General features: G+C 43.5%; 1 non-coding gene and 1 pseudogene across 1 annotated transcript; one reads left to right on the plus strand and one right to left on the minus strand.

Annotated features, from left to right (window-relative positions):
- The first annotated feature begins 4,336 nt into the window (after window positions 1–4,336).
- LOC122026569 lies at window positions 4,337–11,506 on the plus strand (annotated as a pseudogene).
- Window positions 4,736–4,842, minus strand: LOC122028471. The gene has a single exon (XR_006124839.1). It is a non-coding gene; the product is annotated as a small nucleolar RNA R71 (small nucleolar RNA).
- Window positions 11,507–11,849: the final 343 nt, after the last annotated feature.

The following is an 11,849-nucleotide window of genomic DNA, read 5'->3' on the forward strand; positions in this document are numbered from 1 at the left end:
TCAGCACACTCGGCCGCACGCCGTCCAACAAGTCGTGGCTGAGCGGCCCAAGCCCAAGGGGAAGGTATGGACTTCGATGTTTTGTTCACTTCATCAGTCGGCCACTCACAATACCCGCGACTGTCGGAGCCTACCCCCCATCGCTCATCCTGTGCCAAGGAGCTACCGTCGCCGATCGCCTTCACCAGACCAGCGACATCGACAACGGAGCCCCGTGCAAAGGATAGAAAGACGATCCCCCGAGCGGCACCATCGTCAGCAGCACGGAGCCCACCATCGAGCGTCGCATGAACGACCTCGACATTCCGCTCAGGAGGAGGAAAATAGGGGCAACGCATCTCGGGGAGAGATCAACATCATCGCCGGAGGCCCGACCGGCGGAGATTCCAACAGAGCCAGAAAGGCACATGCAAGGCAGCTGAGGATCCACGCGGTCGGCTGCAGCCAGGAGAAGGCGAGCGGACCCGAGATCAGCTTCGGGCCTAGGGACCTCGAAGGAGTCGAAGTCCCACACGATGATGCCTTGATCGTCCGAGCGGTAATAGCTAACTATATTATTCACCGCATTTTCATTGACACAGGTAGCTCGGTCAACATAATATTCAAGAAGGCCTTCGACCAACTACAAATAAATCGAGCTGAACTCTTGCCAATGATGACCCCCCTCTACGGATTCACTGGGAACGAAGTCTTGTCGGTCGGCCAAGTCCGGTTGGCTATCTCATTGGGCGAGGAGCCGCTCAGAAGGACAAGGACCACCACCTTCATCGTGGTTGATGCTCCTTCTGCATACAATGTTATTTTGGGACGACCGGCGCTCAACGAGTTCTGGGTGGTCGTCTCTACCTTCTGCCAGAAGATTAAGTTCCTGGTGGAAGATCAAGTAGGGGAGGTGTGGGGAGACCAACTGGCGGCTCGGAGATGCTATGTGGAAATGGTCCGAGCCGAATCTAAGTCTGCTCGAAAAATACCGCGAGTCGAGGTAAATGCTATTACTGAAAAACCACCCTCTCTAGTTTATGAAGAAAAGGAGGAGGTGCAGATTAACCCTTCCCGACCGGAGGCCACCACCTTTATAGCATCCGATCTGGAGGAGAAGCAGAAGGTGAAGTTGGTCAAATGTTTACGGCGAAACTGCGACGTCTTCGCTTGGTCGACCCATGAGCTGCCAGGGGTCTCGCCGAGCGTAGCGTAACATGAACTTCATGTCCGGCCAGACGCTCGTCCGGTGAAGCAAAGGAAGAAGGACTTCAGCGCGGAGCAAAATGTAATCATCCGAGCGGAGGTGGAGAAGCTTCTGGAGGCCAGCCACATAAGGGAAGTACAATTCCCGAGTTGGCTTGCAAATGTGATCCTGTTTCCAAGCTGGGCAATAAGTGGAGAGTCTGCATCGACTTCCGGGACTTGAACAAAGCGTGCCCGAAGGACTTCTACCCCCTTCCCCGGATCGATCAGCTGGTGGACTCCACGACCGGGTGCGAGCTGATATGCATGCTGGATGCATACCAAGGCTACCATCAAGTGCCGCTCGCCCGAGAAGACCAAGAGAAGGTCAACTTCATCACGACGGGTGACACCTACTGCTACAATGTAATGTCGTTCGGGTTGAAGAACGCGGGAGCCACCTACCAGCGTCTGATGAACAAGGTCTTCAGGGAGCAGATCGGATGCAACTTGGAAGTGTACGTGGACGACATACTTATCAAGTCCTTCCGGGCGGCCGATCTCTACGCGGACATGGAGGAGACCTTCCAAACGTTGAGAAGGTATGGCGTCAAACTTAACCCTCAGAAGTGCCTGTTCGGGGCAAAGGGCGGGCGCTTCCTGGGCTACATTGTGACCGAGCGGGGTATAGAGGCTAACCCCAGCAAGATAAAGGCATTGCAGGACATGCCGCCTCCCAGAAATCTCCGAGAGGTACAGCGTCTCACCGGTCGGATAACGGCGCTGTCAAGGTTCATTTCTAAGACCGCCGACCGGAGCTTGCCATTTTTCAAGATTCTCCGTAAAGCCACCAAGTTCCAATGGGACGAGGAGTGCGATCGGGCATTCGAGGAATTGAAGACTTATCTGAATTCCTTACCCGTGTTGGCGAAACCAGTCGAAGGTGAGCCGCTCCACATTTATTTATCTTCAACTGAGCATGTTGTGGGCTCAGCATTAGTAAGGCCGAGCGGTGAGGAACAACCAGTGTACTTTTTAAGCCATATCTTAAAAAGATGCTGAGTCTCGCTACACCGGTCTTGAGAAGTTGGCTTTCGCCGCTCGGAGGTTGCGCCCTTACTTTTTGGTGCACACCATTATTGTGATGACAAATAGCCCGCTCACAAGGGTACTCTTGAACCCTGAAGCATCCGGACGGCTCATCAAGTGGACAATGGAGCTTAACAAATTCGATATCCAATACCAACCCCGCTCGGTGATCAAAGCGCAGTCCTTGGCAGATTTCGTGACCGAAGTACAAAAGCCCGAGCTCGAAGCTACATGGAAAATATATGTGGACGGATCGTCCATTCGGCTCAGAAGCGGAATTGGGATCATGCTATTGTCGCCTCAGGGAGAGCGGATGCATTTATCAGTCCGGCTAGATTATCGAGCAACCAATAATGAGGCGGAATACGAAGCCCTCATAGCCGTATTGCAAGCCGCACGGCATGTTGGAGCCAGTCGGGTCGTGATCCACTCGGATTCCCAGCTTACCGCTCAGCAACTCACAGGCGCTTTTGAGATAAACAATGCAAGACTCAGATTGTACGCAGAGGCCTTTGATAAACTCAAGACCGGCTTCGCCCAGGTAGTGGTCCAGAAGATACCCCGAGTGGAGAACCAAGTGGCAGACTAATGTGTGCAACTCATGTACAGTTTTGAGCATAAAACATATATGCATTTCATCTCATTTTATCTTGTTAGAAGCATATTTGTTAGTTTTTATTTGGTTTAACATATTTGGACGAAGGATACTGCTTTGCGTTGAATTCTGATGACAGGATGCACAAAACCAGCCGAATTACCCAGGGTATCAGAACAACACGGCCGTGTTGTTGATAAACACGGGCGTGTCGAGGTTTTCAGCGACCAACACGCTCAAGGCGTGTTGTTGAACACGGGCGTGGCAGAGATGTTGAAGAGCGACGCAGGAAGCAGAGGAGGACATGATCGGGCTGTGTAATGAGATTGCTATTATTGCGGCGATGATTTTAAAAGATGGAAAGGGTCAATCCAATGGTGATACCGACTATCAAGGAGAGGAGGCTCTATAAAAGGGTAGAAAACCTAAAACCATGAGAGTGGTTTTGGGGGGGGGGGGAAACGGCGGCAATTGAGACTTGGAGATAGACGACATCAGCAAGGACGATTAGTAATGTCTTTTCCTTATCTTATTGTCGAATTCTCTGGTGTAATGGAGTAGTTGTTTGAATCTTAGGTTAAGGGAGTAGCCCCTAACTATGTTCATGATTTGTTGTTAACTCTGGTTTTCGATTATGCGTATTTTCGTTGGTTGTTTAAATTGTTGAATGATGCTTTGATTGGTTTCTGTGAAAGTGGTAATTGACTAGATAGGCTTTGCGGGATTTATGTGACAGGATCCTATGCAAGTAAGAGTCATCTGTGTACGTATGCCATAAGATTGGCGACGGATCAAAGTAGATACATCAGCGTGATCACCAAAAGTGGCCGTTGGTATTTTAGGAATCAACTTACGAATCTGGTGGACGTGTAGATAGGTTTGCAGGAATCTAGTGACAGGATTTCAAAGCATGAAAGATCATCTAATTCGGATACCTTGATAAAGAAAGTTGCATTCAAACAAAAGAAGCCAACCTAGGTATAAGTAGTCATTATCGGAGAACCGTCATGATAATAGTTAGAGTGGTGAAACCGTAATCCTAGGATTGTTTTTATCTCTTAATATTTTCGTTGATTTTCGTTCGCTTGAATTGTTGATTTAGAGTAAAATTTCTCATTAGATCATTCGTTTGGATAATTGAAACTCGTACATTTCTAGTACTTGACCCAGTCCCTGTGGGATCGATATTTTATTACTTGACGATAAACCGTGCACTTGCGGATTTAAGCAATCAAGTTTTTGGCGCCGTTGCCGGGGACTGTGTCAATATTAGAATATTGCAGTTTGATTAATCCAGATTTCTATGTAATTTTTCTTATTCATTTTCCATAATTGTGTTTTCCAATTTTGCAACTCGATTTTCTATATTTGGAAGTATTCCTTTCTCGTTGAATGCTTAGGTCAGGTCAAGGAGGAGTCCTTCTTGAAGTTGATCCTGAAATAGAACGAACCTTTCACACTCAGAGACGACTTCAAAAACAACGAGAAATGGCCAATCAAGAAGAGAACAATCAGGTAGAGAACAAGCTGTTGAGAGACTATGCTGCGCCAAGTGCTAGAGGCCTGAGATCTAGTATTAGAAGGCCTCCAATTGAAGCAAATAACTTTGAACTGAAGCCTGCTTTACTGAATATGATCCAACAACATCAGTTTGGAGGAGCACCTACGGAGGATCCAAATCTTCATATGGAAGTGTTTCTGGAATTCTGTGAAACTCTTAAATATAATGGAGCCTCTGCAGATGCGATCAGATTGCGACTTTTCCCTTTCTCTTTAAGGGACAAAGCACGAGCTTGGTTACATTCGCTTCCATCGGACTGTATCACAACATGGGAGCAACTCGAGCAGAAATTTTTAGATAAGTATTTTCCACCAAGCAAGACTGCTTCACTCCGTCACCAAATCACAAATTTTACGCAAAAAGATGGAGAATCTCTTTTCGAAGCTTGGGACCGATTTAAAGGACTACTGCAGCAATGCCCACATCACGGACTGGAGAAATGGCTCGTAATCCATACCTTTTATAATGGAATTTCCTACTCTACTAAAGTCTCTTTAGACTCTGCTGCAGGTGGTGCGCTCATGAACAAAACCTTAGAGGAGGCATTCGATATTATCGAAAGCGTGGCATTGAATCATCACCAATGGGCGATAGAGAGAGAGAATCCTGTTCGATTGGCAGGTAAGTATGAGGTGAGCGCTTTAGATAGTCTTGCGGCAAAGGTTGATGCATTAACCTATAAATTTGAAAATTTTAATGTTAATGCTGTTTCTAGTATCATCTGTGAGATTTGTGGAGTGACAGGACATTCAGCTATGAATTGCCAAATAATGGTCACGCAACCTACCGGAGCGCAGGTAGAACAAGTTGATGCGATAAATAACTATGCTCAAAAGCCAAACAACAATCCGTATTCAAATACCTACAATCCGGGATGGAGAAATCATCCAAATTTTTCCTACAGAAATAGTCAAAATCAATCCGGGCAGAATAATTATGGAGCGTCTGGAGGATTTCAGCAAGAGAAGAAGTCTAACTTGGAAGTTATGATGGAAAACTTCATTGCTACCCAATCGAAACAAAATGATGAATATCGACAACACATGGTGGAATCTAATCGGAAGCATTCAGAGACAGCCGAAGCAATCTCCCAAATATCCGGTAAGATAGATAATTTAGCGAATCATACTAAAATGTTGGAAAATCAACTTGCGCAGGTCGCCGATTCGCCCTCAAGAGTACCAGGGAGATTTTCGGGAAGACCAGAAACAAATCCTGTGGAGCATTGTAATGCGATTACCTTGAGGAGTGGAAAGAGAGTAAATGAGCTCAAGGATAACCCAAAGCTATTTCCGGACAGAGAAGAACACGACCAGGACGTGGTGATTAGCACGCCCGTGCCAATCACCGAGAGATCCTCCAGCGAACAGCACGCCCGTGTCGGAATGAACAGCACGCCCGTGTCATTCTCTACTTCTGAAAAAAAAAAAAATATCTGAAGGCCATGAATCCCCACGCTTAGAAAAATACGAACCACCGATTCCATTCCCTCAGAGGATAATTAAGGCCAAACTTGATGAACAATTTGGTAAGTTTCTTGATGTCCTAAGGAAGTTGTATATTAACATTCCATTCACAGAAGCCTTGCAGAAAATGCCCACATACTCAAAATTTCTGAAAGACATATTGACAAACAAAAGGAAAATTGAGGAGAGCGTAACGGTGGCACTGACGGAGGAATGTAGTGCTTTAATTCAAAACAGGTTACCTCCTAAACTCAAGGATCCAGGTAGTTTTTCAATCCCATGCATGATTAGGAATCATAACTTTGATAAAGCTTTTTGTGATCTAGGAGCTAGTGTCAATCTTATTCCATTTTCACTGTGTAAGAAATTAAACTTGGGTGAATTGAAAATTACAACACTAGCTTTGCAACTTGCTGATCGCTCTGTGAGATATCCTTTAGGTATATTGGAAAATGTACCTGTCACGGTTGGGAAATTTGTCGTTCCTGCAGATTTTGTTGTTCTAGAAATGGATGAAGATCCATACATACCTATTATACTAGGAAGACCTTTCTTGGCCACTGCAGGAGCCGTAATTGATGTTAAAAATCACAAGCTGTCGTTAGCCGTAGGTAGCGAAAAAATTGAGTTTGATTTGTCTAAAGCTATTAAACAACCCTTCCTGCAGAATGTGTGTTGCAGGATTGATGAGGTGCAGATGGTTGAAGAAGAGGAAGAACCGTTTCTCGGATTCAGCGATACACTGGATGCATACTCGGATGATGAAGACGTTGCAAAGAGCAGTGAAGATGGAGGACAAATCAACCTTGTGCGGCATATGACTGAAGAAGCGAGGTTAGAACAAAAATCATTGGAAAGTGAAAACCATGAATCACCGCAGGTAGAACTTAAACCTCTTCCATCAACCCTCAGGTATGAATTTCTTGGTGATAATTCTACATTCCCCGTGATTGTAAATGCGAGTTTAAATGAAGTAGATACTGAAAAGCTGCTCCATGTGCTTAGAATGCATATTAAAGCCATAGGATATACCATTGAAGACATAAAAGGGATTAGCCCTTCATTATGCATGCATAGAATTTTGCTCGAGAAAGATTTTAAACCTTCAGTTGAGAGACAAAGGAGGCTTAATCCTAACATGAAAGAAGTGGTCAAGAAAGAGGTTTTGAAATTACTAGATGCAGGAATAATTTATCCAATCTCTGATAGTGAATGGGTAAGTCCGGTTCATGTTGTGCCAAAGAAAGGTGGGATGACAGTAGTTAGAAATTCAAATAATGAGTTGATTCCCACTAGGACGGTTACGGGGTGGAGAATGTGTATTGACTATCGGAAATTAAATAAAGAAACTAGGAAAGATCACTTCCCACTTCCATTCATTGATCAGATGTTAGAAAGGTTGGCAAAACACTCCTATTTCTGTTTTCTAGATGGGTATTCTGGTTTTTATCAAATCCCTATACATCCAAATGACCAGGAAAAAACCACGTTTACATGTCCTTATGGTACCTTTGCCTATAGGAGAATGCCTTTTGGTCTTTGCAATGCACCAGCTACCTTTCAACGTTGTATGATGGCTATTTTTTCTGATATGATTGAGAATATTATGGAAGTTTTTATGGATGATTTTTCAGTCTATGGTACAAACTTTGATACTTGCTTGTCCAATTTGGTTAATGTTCTGCAGAGATGCGAAGAAACAAACTTGGTTTTAAACTGGGAAAAATGCCACTTTATGGTAAGAGAAGGCCTTGTGCTAGGACATTTGGTTTCAGAACGAGGAATTGAAGTAGACACGGCAAAGGTGGAAGTAATTGAAAATCTACCTCCACCGACAAACGTTAAGGGAGTGCGAAGTTTTTTAGGACATGCAGGATTCTACCGGCGTTTCATCAAAGATTTTTCAAAGATCTCTAAACCTTTGACAAATTTGTTAATTAAGGAAACTGAATTTTTTTTTGATGAAAATTGTTTGGATGCTTTTTCCAGGTTGAAGGAAGCTTTGATCTCAGCTCCGATAATGCAAGTTCCCGATTGGACCTTACCTTTTGAAATCATGTGTGATGCGAGTGACTATGCAGTGGGAGCAGTCTTGGGACAAAGAAGAGACCGGAAGGTACATGCGATCTATTATGCTAGCCGAACTCTGGATGATGCTCAGATGAACTACGCAACTACGGAGAAGGAACTCTTAGCAATTGTTTTTGCCTTGGATAAATTCAGATCATACCTCGTTGGCTCTAAGGTTATTGTTTACACAGATCACGCGGCCATAAGATATCTATTGAGCAAAAAGGATGCTAAGCCAAGGCTCATAAGATGGATTCTTCTTTTGCAAGAATTTGATTTAGAAATAAAGGATAAGCAGGGAACTGAGAATGTGGTAGCGGATCACTTATCAAGACTATATCAGGGACAGAATGGGACCAAGGAGGAAGATCTTCCAATTGATGACTGTTTTATAGATGAACATCTCCTTGCTATAGAAAGGATTGATTCTCCATGGTACGCAGACTACGCAAATTTTCTTGCTTGTGGAATTTTACCTCATCAGATGAGTTACCAACAGAGAAAGAAGTTTTTTGGCGATATCAAGAGCTATGTATGGGATGATCCGCTGCTTTTCAAGAAGTGTGCTGATACTATTTACAGGAGATGTGTACCGGAGGATGAAATAAAAGATATACTTTATCATTGTCATTCTTCATCATATGGCGGTCATGCAAGTACTTCGAAGACAGCTGCTAAAGTCTTTCATGCAGGATTTTATTGGCCACATATTTTCAGAGATGCTCGTGATTATGTATTGACTTGTGATAGATGCCAAAGGACGGGGAACATTTCCAAGAGACATGAGATGCCACTGAATTCAATTCTAGAAGTTGAACTTTTCGATGTTTGGGGGATTGATTACATGGGACCATTTCCCCCGTCTCATAACAATATCTACATTCTGGTAGCAGTGGACTACGTATCAAAGTGGGTTGAAGCTATACCATCTCCAACGAATGACGCGAAGACTGTGATAAAACTTTTTAAGAAAATCTTATTTCCTAGATTTGGAATTCCTCGAGCGGTGATTAGCGATGGAGGTTCACACTTCATTGAAAGACAATTTGAAAATCTTCTCAAAAAGTATGGAGTAACTCATAAGATTGCCTCTCCGTATCACCCCCAAACCAGTGGACAAGTGGAAGTATCAAATAGAGAAATCAAAAGCATTTTAGAGAAAACTGTGAAGCATTCACGAACAGATTGGTCAGAAAAATTGGATGACGCTCTATGGGCATATCGGACAGCTTACAAGACTCCTATTGGTATGACGCCGTTTCGCTTGGTGTATGGGAAATCTTGTCATCTTCCTGTAGAGTTGGAACACAAGGCTTTCTGGGCAATACAATTATTGAATTTCGATCTAAAGAATGCCGGAGAGAAAAGAAGGCTTCAGCTTGATGAACTAGAAGAACTCCGACTTGACGCTTATGAGCATGCAAAATCCTATAAAGAAAGGACTAAGCGTTGGCATGATCAACACATTATGCGTAGGGAATTCCAAGAGGGTGATCTTGTATTATTGTTCAACTCTCGATTGAAACTCTTTCCAGGAAAGCTTAAATCCAGATGGTCGGGTCCTTTTGAAGTGAAGAAAGTTTATCCTTATGGAGCTGTGGATATATCGAATGAAACCACCGGAGTCTTCAAAGTGAATGGGCAAAGGCTAAAAAAATATCTGAGCGAACCAACTCCTAAGGGAGGAGAGCAGAACCTCCTCGAGTCCACTTGAGTAACATCATATTGGTCAAGCTAATGACCGTAAACAAGCGCTAGTTGGGAGGCAACCCAATTTCTTACCTTATACTTTTATCTTTTATTTTCTTTTTCATTTTATTTTTCATTTTATTTGCAGAACAACTGCCCAGGTAACAGAGGAGAACACGGCCGTGCAAATTTCAAACACGCCCGTGTTGGTTGCTGTCAGGTATGTTGGTGGCTGTCGGGTTTTCCAGAAGACAGCACGCCCAGGGCGTGTCGGGAAACGCGGGCGTGGAGATGTTTTCAGCGACCAACACACTCAAGGCGTGTCAGGAGACACGGGCGTGCCGTAGGGTTTTTAAATAGGCGCGACGGGTTTTAGGTCAGAACACGCCCGTGACTCTTCGAAGTTTTCGCCGTTGGTTCCAGAGCAGTTTCCGATCGTCTGCGTTCTTCTCATTCAATTCTAAAACGTGCACCGGTGAAGATTTTCCTCCGGCAAAGATGAGCAAGCGTGTGAAAACGGGGAAGGCACCCTCTTCTTCAAAAGACAAAGGAAAACGGAAAGCGCAAGACCAAGGTGATCGGTCTGATAACCCTTTTGGTTTAATCTTTCGTGATGATATTCATAAATCTCGTTTTGACAAGCTTGAAAAACGAAAAATAGTTTCCACTAGATATATGGACTCTTATACAATTGCTGCGCTAGGTATTAAGGAAGATATATATTGGATGGCAAATAGGATGGGATGGGGACAATTTTTGACTAGCCATTACCCTACCTACCCTAGTATAACTTTAGAATTCCTTAGTTCCATGTCGGCCGAAATAATTCAAGGAAGAAATTGTGAGGAAGGATTGATTAAGTTTCGGTTGAGGAATATCGATTATAGGATGGATTTGAAGGAGTTTAATGAAATTTTCGATTTTCCTGTTGGAGGGGAGAGGCAAATACATCGAAATTTTTGTGTGTATACATTTTGGAGAGAAATTGCCTTAGACTCTATGCCCTATGATGCCTCTAGATCCAAATCATCTAATATCCCTAATCCAATTTTTCGCTATCTTCATAGATTCATGGCGAATACTATTTTTGGGAGAGGGGACAGTGTTGGGGTAGCCAGGCTAAGTGAATTGCAGTTTTTATGGGCCATGATTAATGATGTTAAAATTGATTCTGGAGCTCACCTAGTTAGACATTTTGTGAAAATTGGGAATAGCTCGACTGGAGTAATTGTTATTGGAGGACTTTTGACTAAGATTGCATTAGCTTTAGGGTGTGAGTTGGATGGATTGGAGACTTGCCCGGTTAGTCCGCGATTGGATTTGGATGCATGTTTAAATATGAAGATGATTGGGAGATTAGAGGAGGGATACTGTTTGATGTTACAAAATGATATTAAAATCCCTCTTCCAAATAATAGCCTTACAACCATTCGCAATACACGTAATTGGCTTTTTAAGGATGTTAGGACCCAAGATCTACCCACAGTAGGAGAGCCATCTATTCCACCGCATGTACCGGTACCCCAGGTTTCTTCCTTCATACCGGAGTCCCCTAGGACTATTACTGATGATGTTTCTGCAGGACCTTCTGTTTTTGATTTTTCAGGATTCCGTACATCGTTTGAGGATTTCAGAGAAAAGCATACTGCGGATAGAAACATGTGGGAGCAGTTTGCTCATACTTCAGAGGAGCATTATGAGCGAGTTGACAGGTATATGGAAGGGGCTAACTGTTTTTTTTCTAATACTGAGAAGTATTTTGTAGTTGAGGCCGCTAGAAGAGAGCGTGAGGAAAAATTTTGGCAAGAAGAAAGTGAATTTCGTGCAGAGCAAAGGAGAAGATGGCAAGAGGAAGATGATCGCAGATCTTAGGCTTTACCTTGCCATAACTATTAGGTGACCTCTTTTCTAGTTATTTTTCTTTATCTTTGGTTGTTCGTTTTTAAGTTTTTGCATTCCTGTTTTAGATTCGGTTTCAGTTTTATATATACCTCTTGTTTTGATTGATATAGACACTATGTGTTCAAGAGTCTTTGATACTTTGTTGCCCTCTCATCTCTTGTAGTATAACTTGATTATTAGTTGGATCTAGGAAATTCTTTGTGGCTTATTCATTAAGAACCCTGTTTCACTTTTCACACAACCCCTAAGGTGGCGGCATTTGAAAAGGATTTAAATTTCTTTACCGGATTAGTACTCAATTTTCTATGGTGAC

Source organism: Zingiber officinale, chromosome 10A (genome assembly GCF_018446385.1).
Source record: "Zingiber officinale cultivar Zhangliang chromosome 10A, Zo_v1.1, whole genome shotgun sequence".
NCBI lineage: Eukaryota > Viridiplantae > Streptophyta > Magnoliopsida > Zingiberales > Zingiberaceae > Zingiber > Zingiber officinale.